This window comes from Erythranthe guttata, chromosome 11 (genome assembly GCF_056151865.1).
Source record: "Erythranthe guttata isolate IM_541 chromosome 11, IM_541, whole genome shotgun sequence".
NCBI classification, from domain to species: Eukaryota; Viridiplantae; Streptophyta; class Magnoliopsida; order Lamiales; family Phrymaceae; genus Erythranthe; species Erythranthe guttata.
Window position 1 is genome coordinate 9,122,083 of NC_142543.1, and position 15,058 is coordinate 9,137,140.

At 31.3% G+C, this 15,058-nt stretch overlaps 1 long non-coding RNA gene and 1 pseudogene across 2 annotated transcripts; both read left to right on the forward strand.

Moving 5' to 3' along the window:
- Positions 1–7,714: 7,714 nt before the first annotated feature.
- On the forward strand, positions 7,715–9,184 carry LOC148766951 (laccase-14 pseudogene; annotated as a pseudogene). The gene is made up of 2 exons (XR_016034516.1): positions 7,715–7,817; positions 8,589–9,184. The product of XR_016034516.1 is annotated as a laccase-14 pseudogene (transcript).
- Positions 9,185–11,370: 2,186 nt separating this feature from the next.
- Positions 11,371–13,198, forward strand: LOC148766952 (uncharacterized). Its single transcript, XR_016034442.1, has 3 exons — positions 11,371–11,416; positions 11,529–11,691; positions 12,749–13,198. It is a non-coding gene; the product is annotated as an uncharacterized LOC148766952 (long non-coding RNA).
- The last annotated feature ends 1,860 nt before the right edge of the window (positions 13,199–15,058 follow it).

Genomic DNA, 15,058 nt, shown 5'->3' on the forward strand with positions numbered 1-15,058 from the left:
TAAACAATCAAGAGTAAATGAGACAACTCCAAATCAAAGTAATTACTAGAACAAAAAGGCTCTAATTAAAAAGAAAAAAAAATCACTACACATATGAGCGATGATAAATAATTACTCGAATAACCTAAGAAAAATAAATATTGTAAAATAAATATTATAGTTTATGTATATCAATATTAAATAAAATCACATTCTACTATTTTAATATATTTTAGTATATACAAAAATTAATAGAGACGTGCTTGCCGTACTATTGCTCGGAGAGGAGTTATGCTTATTGGTACTGCTCATGGAATAAAGCTGGATAATCTATACTATATATAAAAATGTTAATGCTAGGTGGTTTCTTCCAATTTATGTATAAATCAATTTTTTCTCCCGACATTGTTGAAGAATCTGTCTACGTTGTTCAGCCGATGGAAGCCCATTACAATCAGCCAAAATTCTTCCAAGCCTGTCAATAGAAGGGGTACTCCGCTCGTTTCACAACTGATGTAGCTTAGTTGCTTCCTGGACAAAAATGCGCCGTAACTTAATAATTAAAATTTCAAGGTCATAAGTAAAATAGATAATAATTAAATAGCTCATTGATGCATATTAAATACAATAATTAATAATAATGCATATTAAACACACTAATTAATAATATATGATTTTTCAGTATTTAGATTTCGTTACAAAAAATTGTAACCACAACAGCTTAAATCGGTCGGTAATCGTTGGTTGAACCAACACTCCATTTGTGAAATTGTATTTTAGAATCATAATCAAACTCTTAACCTTAAGGGTTTGTTAATGGTCTAGTACTTTTGAATTGTGAACCCCGGTCGATTCTGACTCGTGAACCGTTGGTTCACAACAATAATCATGTCTCTATTCAAATTTTCATTTATGTTTAATTTTTCATTAATATTCATTTGTCCTTTATTCTAAAAAAAATTTATCATCAAATTCTTAACTTTAAGGGTTGGTTAATGGTCTTATACTTTGAATTGTGAACCCCGGTCGATTCTGACTCGCGAATTGTTGGTTCACGACAATGATCATGTCTTCATCCAATTTTTCATTTATGTTTAGTTTTTCATTAATATTCATTTATCCTTTGTTCTAAAAATAAAAAAAAATATATATTAAACAATCAAGAGTAAATGAGACAACTCCAAATGAAAGTAATTACTAGAACAAAAAGGCTATAATTAAAAAGAAAAAAAAAATCAGTACACATATGAGCGATGATAAATAATTACTCGAATAACCTAAGAAAAATAAATATTGTAAAATAAATATTGTAAAATAAATATTATAGTTTATGTATATCAATATTAAATAAAATCACAATCTACTATTTTAATATATTTTAGTATATACAAAAATTAATAGAGACGTGCTTGCCGTACTATTGCTCGGAGAGGAGTTATGCTTATTGATAGTGCTCATGGAATAAAGCTGGATAATCTATACTATATATAAAAGTGTTAATGCTAGGTGGTTTCTTCCAATTTATGTATAAATCATTTTTTTCTCCCGACATTGTTGGAGAATCTGTCTACGTTGTTCAGCCGATGGAAGCCCATTACAATCAGCCAAAATTCTTCCAAGCCTGTCACATAGAAAGGGTACTCCGCTCGTTTCATAACTGATGTAGCTTTGTTGCTTCCTGGACAAAAATGCACTGTAAAATAATTAAAATTTCAAGGTCATAAGTAAAATAGATAATAATTAAATAGTTCATTGATGTATATTAAATACAATAATTAATAATAATGCATATTAAACACACTAATTAATAATATATGATTCTTCAGTATTTAGATTTCGTTACAAAAAATTGTAACCACAACAGCTTAAATCGGTCGGTAATCTTTGGTTGAACCAACACTTGATTTGTGAAATTGTATTTTAGAATCATAATCAAACTCTTAACCTTAAGGGTTGGTTAATGGTCTAGTACTTTTGAATTGTGAACCCTGGTCGATTCTGACTTGTGAACCGTTGGTTCACTACAATAATCATGTCTCCATTCAAATTTTCATTTATGCTTAATTTTTCATTAATATTAATTTGTCCTTTATTCTTAAAAAAAATTATCATCAAATTCTTAACTTTAAGGGTTGGTTAATAGTCTTATACTTTTGAATTGTGAACCCCGGTCGATTCTGACTCGTGAACTGTTGGTTCACGACAATGATCATGTCTCCATCCAATTTTTCATTTATGTTTAGTTTTTCATTAATATTCATTTGTCATTTGTTCTAAAAATAAAAAATATATAATAAACAATCAAGAGTAAATGAGACAACTCCAAATGAAATAATTACTAGAACAAAAAGGCTCTAATTAAAAAGAAAAAAAGTCACTACACATATGAGCCATGATAAATAATTACTCGAATAACCTAAGAAAAATAAATATTGTAAAATAAATATTATAGTTTATGTATATCAATATTAATTAAAATCACATTCTACTATTTTAATATATTTTAATATATTTTAGTATATACAAAAATTAATAGAGACGTGCTTGCCGTACTATTGCTCGGAGAGGAGTTATGCTTATTGGTAGTGCTCATGGAATAAAGTTGGATAATCTATACGATATATAAAAGTGTTAATGCTAGGTGGTTTCTTCCATTTTATGTATAAATCAAATTTTTCTCTCGACATTGTTGGAGAATCTGTCTACGTTGTTCAGCCGATTGAAGTTCATCACAATCAGCCAAAATTCTTCCAAGCCTGTCACAGAGAAGGGGTACTCCGCTCTTTTCACGACTGATGTAGCTTAGTTGCTTCCTGGACAAAAATGCGCCGTAAAATAATTAAAATTTTAAGGTCATTAAGTAAAATATATACTAATTAAATTGTTCATTGATGCATATTAAATACAATAATTAATAATAATGCATATTTAATACACTAATTGATAATATCTGATTCATTGAGTACTTGGACTTCGTTACAAAAAATTGTAACTACAACAGCTTAAATCGGTCGGTAATCGTTGGTTGAACCAACACTTGATTTGTGAAATTGTATTTTAGAATCATAATCAAACTCTTAACCTTAAAGGTTGGTTAATGGTCTAGTACTTTTGAATTGTGAACTTGGTCGATTCTGACTCGTGAACCGTTGGTTCACTACAATAATCATGTCTCCATTCAAATTTTCATTTATGCTTAATTTTTCATTAATATTAATTAGTCCTTTATTCTTGAAAAAAATTATCATCAAATTCCTAACTTTAAGAGTTGGTTAATGGTCTTATACTTTTGAATTGTGAACCCCGGTCGATTCTGACTCGCGAATTGTTGGTTCACGACAATGATCATGTCTTCATCCAATTTTTTATTTGTGTTTAGTTTTTCATTAATATTCATTTATCCTTTGTTCTAAAAATAAAAAAAAAATATATTAAACAATCAAGAGTAAATGAGACAACTCCAAATGAAAGTAATTACTAGAACAAAAAGGCTCTAATTAAAAAGAAAAAAAAAATCACTACACATATGAGCGATGATAAATAATTACTCGTATAACCTGAGAAAAATAAATATTGTAAAATAAATATTATAGTTTATGTATATCAATATTAAATAAAATCACATTCTACTATTTTAATATATTTTAGTATATACAAAAATTAATAGAAACGTGCTTGCCGTACTATTGCTCGGAGAGGAGTTATGCTTATTGGTAGTGCTCATGGAATAAAGTTGGATAATCTATACTATATATAAAAGTGTTAATGCTAGGTGGTTTCTTCCATTTTATGTATAAATCAAATTTTTCTCCCGACATTGTTGGAGAATCTGTCTACGTTGTTCAGCCGATTGAAGTTCATCACAATCAGCCAAAATTCTTCCAAGCCTGTCACATAGAAGGGGTACTCCGCTCTTTTCACGACTGATGTAGCTTAATTGCTTCCAGGACAAAAATGCGCCGTAAAATAATTAAAATTTCAAAGTCATTAAGTAAAATATATAATAATTAAATTGTTCATTGATGTATATTAAATACAATAATTAATAATAATGCATATTTAATACACTAATTAATAATATCTGATTCATTGAGTACTTGGACTTCGTTACAAAAAATTGTAACTACAACAACTTAAATCGGTCGGTAATCGTTGGTTGAACCAACACTTGATTTGTGAAATTGTATTTTAGAATCATAATCAAACTCTTAACCTTAAGGGTTGGTTAATGGTCTAGTACTTTTGAATTGTGAACTTGGTCGATTCTGACTCGTGAACCGTTGGTTCACTAGAATAATCATGTCTCCATTCAAATTTTCATTTATGCTTAATTTTTCATTAATATTAATTTGTCCTTTATTCTTAAAAAAAATTATCATCAAATTTGAGTCTGAAAATCTAAAAATAAGAAAAAGATTTCTAGACATTTGTGTCTATGTATGTTACATGGTGGCATGTAAAGAAATAAAATTCATCAATCCTTGTCGGGCCAAGGAATGGGAGGCCTTGGTGTAAAGAAATAAAATTGATGGTACACATGTAATTTAAATTTGTAAATATATACTTCCTTGTTATTTAATTAATTTCACACAATCTTATATGTAAAAGAATGGTGAACATTGATTTAAAAAAAATCTCCATAACACAAAAATAAGTACAATCATTCACTAAACATAATGCCACATTTTCAATAAAATATAATTTATATTTCTTCCATTCCACAATATCTCTCACTTTTAAGAATTTTTTTTTTCTATATTATATTTTACTTTATATTTTTAATACTGCATTAGTTGCATAATTATCAATTTTACCCTTATTAACTCTTGCCAACACTCTGTCACATTAATTAGTATAAATGGTTGAATACACTTTTGCACCCTTGAAGTATACCATATGTAACACTAACCCCTTTAAATATACTAGTATTTTTTTCCCCGTGCGATGCACGGGATATTATTTAAAAAGTAAAAATAATAATCAATTTAATACATAATAAGAAAATATAGTACATACTAAAATTTAATGATGTAGTATTATTCATATTATATATAACATTAGTTTTTTAAATATTGCAGATTAAGATTTATAATCCAAATATATAGATTAAGATTTAACAAATCGAATTTCTATCTTTATCTCTTAAGATTTGAAATATATTGATAAAAAATAGGAAATTGATAATTGTTGAAAATTATGGTAAAAAAATTAGTAGAAAAGAATATTAAAAATAAACAATTACAAAAACACCATTAGGGTTTTTTGGGGTTGCTCAGCGTTTCTTGCACCAAAAGGCGAAATCCCTCGCCCCCAGGGCCCCCATCCCTTGGCCCGACAAGGATTGATGGAGGAACGTAAATCATGGTAACTCAACGGCCCGTTAAGGTAGCGGACCCGGACCTGGTGCCCACAAGGAACCAACTCATTGGAGTTGAAATTCCCACACTGCGGCTGCCAGGATTCGATCCTAGGACCTTGCACCAACTTACCACCTCCGGAACCAGTTGAGCTACACCCATGCGGGCTTGCTCAGCGTTTCTTTCTTTTATATATAAGATATCATTTGTAACACTTACCCGTCAACATCAATTATTTTATATTTTACAATTTAAAACATAATAAACATAACAATATTATAATTATTAGATCATATAAAATTGAAAAGTAACTAAAATTATTAGAAAATAGTTATAAAGTATAATATATATTGTATAATAATAAATGAAAATAATAATGTATAATAATGAATTAAAATAAATTTAAATATTAGAGATTACTATTAGTGATGTATTGATTTATTAAAACTTATCGATATGAGTATATTCGATCAATTGGTCCAACAATAATTAGGTGTTATTTATTAAATATGGGACGTGTTAAATCCCACACTAAAATTTACTAAATCCCACACATAAAAAAAATTAAAATATCTCTCTACTCGTATTCTCTCTAACTTTTCTCTAAAATGATTCTATCCATGTCACTCAAAATTCATTATTTTTTTTACGTGAATAATCATAAAAAATGAGTCCAATTTTATTTAATATTTATTCAATTTCATTAAACATTTTTTATTATTCAAATTCATATCAATTCGTATTTTTTCCTTTATCAAATTCGAAATTGGAATGCTAGTGATGTTTATAGTGTGTGGTTTTGTGAAAGGTTAGGGAAAAAGAAGAGTGGAGAAGGAGGAGAGAAGATTTTAGAAAGATAAATATTTTTAGTTATATGCATGCATGATTTAGTAAATTTGGTGTGGGATTTAGCATTTCAGTTGAAAAAAATGCTCTCTCTAAAATCTCATCTTCTCCTTCCCCACCCTTCTTCTTTTTCCCTAATTTTTTCACAAAATCACCCACTAAAAACGTCCATATCATTCCAAGTTTGAATTTGAGAAAAATCTTCATGTGTTCAACTAAAATAAAGTTGGAATTTGAGAAAAAATTCGAATTGATATGAATTTCAATAATTAAAAGACATAATGAAATTGAAAATATTTGATTAACATAAACTCACTTTTTATGATTATTCACATGAAAGATTAACGAATTTTGAGTGACTTGAAAAAAATCATAGAAAAAAGTTAGAGAGAATATAAGTAGAGAGAGATTTTTCTTTTCAATTTATGTGTAGGACTTAGTAAGTTTTAGTGTGGGATTTAGGACGAAAAGAAAATCAATTAACAGTTAAATAACTGTTGGAGACAATAATTTAACAAACGAATACAGTAATATTAATTAAAAATATTTTTTAATAATTAAAAAGTCAATTAACAGTTAAATCTCTGTCTCCAACAGTTAAATAACTGCTGGAGACAGTAATTTAGCAACGAATACAGTAATATTAATTAAAATATTTTTAAAGAAAAAAAAAAGTCAATTAATAGCTAAATTACTGTCTCCGGCAGTTAAATAACTGCCACAGACAGTAATTTAGCAGTCAAGACAGTAATATTAATTAAAAAGAAATTTTAAGAAAAAATAAAATTATAAAAAAAACAAAAAAAAAAAGTCAACGCCGGAGACCGGCGGTCAACGCCGGAATGTGGCCGGAAAAAAAATATTTCAGAAAAAAAATTATTTTCTGAACAAAAAATTTGGGGGTTAATGTGATATATTTGCTTAAATCCGGGGTCAATGTGTAATATTAAGGAAGTTAGAGCATAATTGGTGGAATTGATAAGAATTAGGGTTAAAATTGGGGTCAAAATTGAAATTAGGGTTAAAATTGGTTAATTGATGAAATTGGGGTGTAAATCATGAAATTGGAGTTGAATTGGATTTCAATGAATTGGGGGTAATTTTGGTATATATAAAATGATTTTCCTTATTTGCAAATAAGTTTGAATGGGCTGGATTTATTTGAAAGACAAAATAGTTGGATGTCCCTCTTTTAATTAAGTGCCATTGTCATGGGCCTATTTGCCATTACCCCTTTTAATATTTCATTTGTGAGGGTAATTTGGTCATTTAACATGAGTCAACAATAAATTTCTAAACAAGGACCGGTGTGCTACTGTGCTTTGAAAAAAACACAACATAGGGGGCTTCTTGCTAAATATTTTTAACACAAGGGGTTTTTCGACAATTAGAAATAACACAGGGATATGTGCTATTAGCTTTTAATTTAGGGTTAAATTAAATTTAATTAAAATTCGTTTTTGTGTATTAATTAATTAATTTTTAATTTTGTTTTGGTAATTTAATTAGGAGAGTGGTGGAAAGAAGATATAATGACAGTGTTGGACTTTGTTGCTTCTGGTGGGCAACCAATTGATTCTGATGCTTATACTATAAATGGTCAACCTGGGAACCTTTATCCATGCTCAAATAATGGTAATTCCAACTTTTTTTTAATTTTTTATTTTATGTTTTACCAACCAAAATGGTCCTAATTAAATTTTCTTAAATCGGAAAAAAATGAAAATATCATTCGATTTTTTTTTTTATATTTATTTATGAATAAACTATTGCAATTCTTAAAAGGGCAAAAAAATTCGTTTATTTTGTGACGTCGTCGATATTGTTTGGTTTCATTTTTGGTCGGTCAGAAATATCATGATGATTCGTTACGTAATTAAAAAAATATATGGCCCAACACGAAAAGTTTTGCTTTTATTAGCCCTTAATTGTGTTTATTGAGGAATAATAATATATTTGACTTATCTTTCATATACTTTAGGGATTTCGCCTTTTGGTCCAAGTAACATCTATTAAATAATTTTGATTTTTTTTATATATTATGTGTTATTTTATGTTCATACTTCTCAAAAAATATTTAAGAGGCATTCCATTTGAATCCCCATTTTTAGTCTATCTTTTTTCAATAAAGTATTATATATATATTTTTATTATATTTAAATTCGAACATTTTTAGTAAATTTCTGAATTCGTCACTGTCAGCCGAAGAAAGTTAAAAATATCTTTGAAATCGCTTCTTCTTATATATAACAATTATTCCCCTAGAAGAAAAATAAAATTCAGTTTGACTTAGCTTTCATACTTCAAATAACATCAACCAATTTAGGGCATAGCTTCTTTGCATAGAACTAAACCTAAATTTCACCATTTTTCCTAATTACATTAATGAATTTCCATCACCCACAGATACATTCAAGATGAAAGTGAAATACGGCAAAACGTATCTACTACGCCTCGTCAACGCCGACATGAACGAAATCCTCTTTTTCGGGATCGCCAAACACAACCTAACGGTCGTGGGAGTCGACGCAACCTACACGAAACAACTCACGAGGGACTATATCGTAATTAGCCCCGGCCAAACAATGGACTGCCTCCTCCACGCGGACCAAGACCAAAACCAATACTATTACATGGCGGCAAAACCCTATGTGAACGGAGTTGGGGTCGACTTCGACACCACCACCACCACTGCAATAGTCCAATACAAGGGAACTCAACAAATCCCATCTTCGATCGAATTACCTATTTTACCCCCGTTCAATGACACCGCTTCCGCGACAAACTTTTCTTTTAGTATCCGAAGCCTCAACACGAAACTCCACCCGTCGTCCGTACCTTTGAATATCACCAAACGGATCGTGTCGACTATCTCGGTCAACGTCTTCCCGTGCCCGCCCGGCCAAACGTGCGCGGGCCCCAACGGGACCCGCTTGGCTGCAAGCATGAACAACATAAGCTTTGTGAACCCTCCGATCGACATTCTTGAGGCCTACTTCTACCAAATCAACGGACCTCACATACCGCCCACATTTGTTGACCTCCACCGCTGCTTCGACCGGCGTCCGCCGCCGCTTCACCCGATGCCCCTATCACATGGCGCCGCTTTTCCCCTCCAATAGCATGCCTCGCCGCCCTCCTCGTCTATATCTTAAATTTTTGGGTGTGATTTCTACGGTTCAAGTTCCAACGGAGCCCTTTTTCCCAGCCTGTCCCTTTTCCTCCTACTTCGTTCGTGCGTTGTCCTCCTTCTGCCACCACTGCATAAATTTTTACCCTCCCATCTCTATCTGTTATCCCTCATAACTGAGGTTCATTGAATACGAAGTTTTCTTCCTCACCCGTTTTCTGATTTCTTATTTAGTTTCAATTAAACCTGTTTTCCGGCGATTGGCCAGGCGTTCAAGTGACTTGCTTCAAAACTCGGCCAACAGTCGCACTGCCACCGCCACCGCCACTCCGTTCGTGCCAGCACCTGTTTCGGCGCCGCCTCGGTCGATCCTCGTTCACGGTGAGTTTCATGTTCATTAGCTCTATTGTTCTTTTTCGCCTTCGCCTTTCCATTGTTACTACTGTTTTTCTTTTTGGCCTTTGAATATCTGATTGTTACTACAATTAAATTCGGGGTTTTCTATTATATTCATATGTAACTGCTTAAATTTGGGAATTTCTTCAGCTGCCCATTTTGTCGGAAGGTATCTCTGAGGGAAAACAAAAAATTAGGGTTTCTATTAATTTTTCTAGCTAGCTCAAAAATTCGTTAACAATCGAACTATATATGCATAAAAACAAAAAATCGAAAATGAATAATGACGACAACTTGTAAAAATCATTAATCTTTGAAGAACATAAAAATAAAAAATAAAAACTTACCAGTTTGAGCTTGAATTAATTTAGGACAAAATGACTAATGAAAGAAATGCCTATCAGTTTTTATACAAAGGAAAACCACTTTAGAAAAACATGGGAGCGGTTTAATTAAGAAAACCAAAGTGGTATGCATATATGGTGGTTTTAGTTGAAATTAAAGATTAATTAAAATATGTTAACATTTATTATTAATAACATATAACAAACTAGTATCTCAACAATTTAAAAAATAAAAATATGTTTAGATAAAATAATCGATCAAAAGCTTTGATTAGTTGATATACATAATACGATATAATCCGCAATTTAAAAAAAGAATCATAATATTGATATTAATACTGATTCAGTGATATTGATACTGATATTAATATTGATACTGCTATTAATGAGAATATTAACTATCAAGATTGAAATGATTTTCATACAGATTAATTAGGACCAGCTCCTGATTAGGTGACCAAACCCTAATTTAGAAAGGAGCGTATATATATGTAATATATGTGGAAATTTTTATTTATATTTTATTACTTTATTATTTATTTATTTATTTATTAAAGTTAATGTAGTGGGCTTTCCTCGTACACTGAGAAATGAGTGATAATTGGTGGGGATTTTTGGTAAGATAAATTAAAATAATTTAAAATTTTGATGCTGCTGAGCGAATAGATGACTGACACGTGTCGGACAGGGGGGGAGGGTTTTGTTCCACCAATCTGGGATTTACAAACAAGTACTAATATTAGTGGTGATGACAGTCATAAATCATCATTAATTAAAGATAAAGCAAAGTTTAGTGTTTATTAGTATTAATTATTCACAATTTTGGTAATCAAGACAGACCTAATCTTGCTTAAATTGGTTTGAGTTCAATGAGCTCAACACCACCACTAATAGACTTTGATTATACCTTAATTAATTATGGAAATCGGAACTCTCGAAATTCGAAATGAAAAATGTTGTTCCAAAATCGGAAAGATCTGAATCATTATCGATATCGTTGGGTTTTGAAAATTACGTCTCCAATCACTGCAACAAATAATCTTCTAAGGCCCCTTTTGGTTCGCTGGATTTGGGCGGATAGATCTTGTAATCCACCCGGTTCTCATCTTTGGTTCACTTTGAGTGAACCCGGATAGATCCTGGGCCCGGGTCGCGATCCGCCAATTAACGGATATAAGATCCGGCCAGGGGAGGTGAGATCTGTGAATCCCATCCTTTTCTCACTCCTACCCCACCTGTGTTTATACGTTTATGCCCTCATTTTCTTTTGTTATTACAAATGTACTGCATATATAATACATTTTCCCCCAATCTCATCTCTCACAAGCCCTAGCAACCCGACTATCAACTATCTACACAAATTGGTTTCTTGCCCTATCGATTATGCTTTTTCTTCCATAATCAGGCTTAATGTTTGAGTTTTATTTTGTTTCCCTTTATTTTTTTTGGTTCTGAATTATAAATTTGTTGAATCAGTTTAAAGGATACGGCGGCGGCGGTGGCCGATCGTAGCAGCGGCAGGCGCCTCGTTTTCGGAGCTCTCCGCCATTTTCGCTTCCGGGAGCTTTACCTTACAGTCAACGGTGGACGATTGTAGCATCGCCAAGTCCTCGGTAGTGGAAGCGTACATCTCAAACGGGTTAGTTCTATGAACTTTCAAATTCTTTGTGGGTATGTTTGTGCAAAATAAATTATTTTTCTTTCACATAAAAATTGGGACTTTCAAATGGAGTTATAATCGGTCCTGGAATGGTTATTAATAATTTATTTATTGACTGTAATTGTTGTGTGTTACTGTTAGTTGTAATTTGTGATTATCGGACTATTTTACGCCATTGGGTGTTCGAGTAAACCGATTATATTGTATTATCTGCTTAATTTCATGTTTCGAGTGACATGAGAGAGAGAATATTAATAAAGTATAAAGTTACTGCTTAAATAATTTTAGTATGGGGTTTATTGCATGGTTGAATCTGTACCTTAAACCCTATAATGGAGGAGGTAGGAATGAAGCTCTGGTTCTGGGGTTTGATGGTAGTGAGAGGAGCCTTTTTGACTGTAGAACGCCTTGTATTTTTTTGCTCTCTCCACTCTCTCTCTACTCTCTCTCTCTCTCTCTCTCTCTCTCTCTCTCTCTCTCTCTCTCTCTCTCTCTCTCTCTTGTGTGTATCTCCTCTCTCTCTCCCTCTCTTCTTTGTAACAATGAAAAAAAAAAAAAATCTGCGTCAAGAAAAACTTATCAAGAATTGATTTTTACGATACAAAATCTCTCTTTTTTTTTGGTATTCACAATACATGCTTAAGGTTTGGGAAAGGTAGCATTTTTTGGAAAAAATAACCAATTTTTATTTGGGATAAAGTAGTACAATACCCTCATGCTTAGTTGGAAAATAACATTTTTTTGGAAAAAAAACCTTTGGGTTTGTGCAGACTTCAATTGAAATTTAGTTGCCCCTTTTGTATTGTTTTTTGTTTGAGTGCAAGGCTTGGAAAAGATGCAATTTTTTGGAATAAATATAATTTTTATTTCGAAAAAGTAGTAGATCATATATTTGTTGAATCCAAGGTTAATAAAAGTTGTAGTTTTTGGAGTAAAGATCAAATTTTATGCTTGAGGGAATGTTGTAGGATTTACAATTGTTGAATTCGAACAGGAAATGACTGAAAATAGATCCAATTGATTGATAATTTTGCAGGTTTATTGGTCATTCTTCTATTATATATTGTTTTTTTACAGTGAATATTGTTATATATTGTTATAAGTAAGATGGTTTTGAGCACGATGCGTCCACTATACGTAAGAAGGTGTTGGATGCCCTATCGCCGTTATTCTTAGGTGTCGAGGATAAGATCACTGTCGCTAAAGCTGTTTGCAATAGCCCAACTGACCTGGACATATTTTTCGGATTAAATGAGTCTGAAAAGGGGGTTATGGTTCGAATCTACTTCGGATAAGTAGACTACCATCCACTCACAAGGCGACGAAGAAATTTTCCGTATTCAGACCCCATATTGCGGCGTTATTTGCATTTAAGATATTTTATATTTCTTCTTTAATTTAATTTTGTGGTGGACATTATTATAGTAGTCCGCTTGTGTGTCACAAATATAAATTTTCTGTAATATGGCAGATTATATTTGGTAAATTTTCTACAAGTATTTGGTGAAGTTTTTGTTAGTTTGGAGCTAAAATGTCTAATATGGCTTTCAAAAAATTCTGTTATTTTGGAGCTACTGCTCAATTTTATTAGCTTCATATTTTGTAGAAAATAGAAGATGTAGATAATGGCATGTAACTCTTATATTAATGTTCATTGTTTCAATAATAAACACAAATTATAAATTACAATATAGTAGAAAAAAGCAAGAATGAAGTCACCCCAGAACACAAACAACTACAAACTTTTATTTTGGAAATAAAGCAAATTCATCATAGATTGGGTGTATTATATAATAATAAAAAAAGCTTCCAAGGGGTGGAAATGTAATTATTCGAAAATATTAGGGCTGATTTTATAATTACAGGAAAATGGGAGGAAAGAATGGGTGGTGCAACCAATATTTTACAAAGTGTCAGGTGTATTATATAATAATAAAAAGAGCTTGCAAGGGGTGTAAATGTAATTATCCGAAAATGTTAGGGCTGATTTTATAATTACAGGAAAATAGGAGGAAAGAATGGGTGGTGCAAGCAATATTTTAAATATTGTCATGTGTATACATAACAATAAAAAGGGCTTGCATGGGGTGGTAATGTAATTATCCAAAAATGTTATGGATGCTTTTAAATTAAAGGAATATTGGAGGAAATAATGGGTGGTGCAACCAATATTTTAAAAATTGACAGGTGTATAATATAATAATAAAAAGGGCTTGCAAGGGGTGATAATGTAATTATCTGAAAATGATAGGGCTGATTTTATATTTACATGAAAATGGGAGGAAAAAATGGGTGCACCAAGCAATATTTAAAAAATTGACAGGTGAATAATATAATAATAAAAAGGCTTGCAAGGGTGGTAATGTAATTAACTAAATTATCCCACCCAATCATCCCAACCATTCCTAAGTTTGGCCCATTCGGATATAATCCCACATATCCGTATCCAACCAACCAAACTCGAGATACCATCCATATTTCACTAATCCATACAGTGTAATTTCAATATGAAGCCCCAATCCCATCCCACCCCATCCCTCCAACCAAAAGGGGCCTAAATGACAACAGTGATGTGATTTTCATTTTTCACATGATTAGACAAAAATTGTTGCCCTTATGGTTGTAACTCACGGGGTACCACTAATGTTGTATTGCCATAGTTTATTATTTTCACAAAGGATTATTAGTCTATGTAGCACGAAAACTTCAATTTGTTAACTTTTTCGCGTTTTGAAAATGTTTCGTGTTGGAAACTGGAAAAATCTGCCAGACATCTTATGGGCCATTTTGACAATTTCTAAAAAGTTAAAACATGTTTGAATAATAAATTTTTAAATATTTCTCTTGTTTCCCAAATTATTTACATGATTTAATGACCAATTACAAATTGATAGTTGATAGAAAATTTATTTAAATATGTTTGTATAAAAGTATATAAAAAGAAATTATGTATAAATAAAGACTTATAAATATTTATAAATATACCCCTATACTTTTAATATTTACACTTTTTCCAAGTTCCCGTATCCCCATTTTTGGAACATGTCGTTTCTTTATATTCGTTTACCCATATCGATTTTCCCCATATCGCCATTTCTATTTCCGTGCTACATAGTTGTCTACTAGTGATAATAGAAAAAGATTAAGTAACAACAAAATGAGTTATTATATGTGATAGCATACAAATATTGCCACTTAATATATATGTTTAAAAACGTTTGATAGTGTCGCAATTATGGTACATTCACTAATTCAATTTCTTTATTGAAGTGAACTTCCACCCCAAATCCTCTATAAAAACATAATTAATCACCCATTGTTAATTAGGCACATCTAATTTCACAAA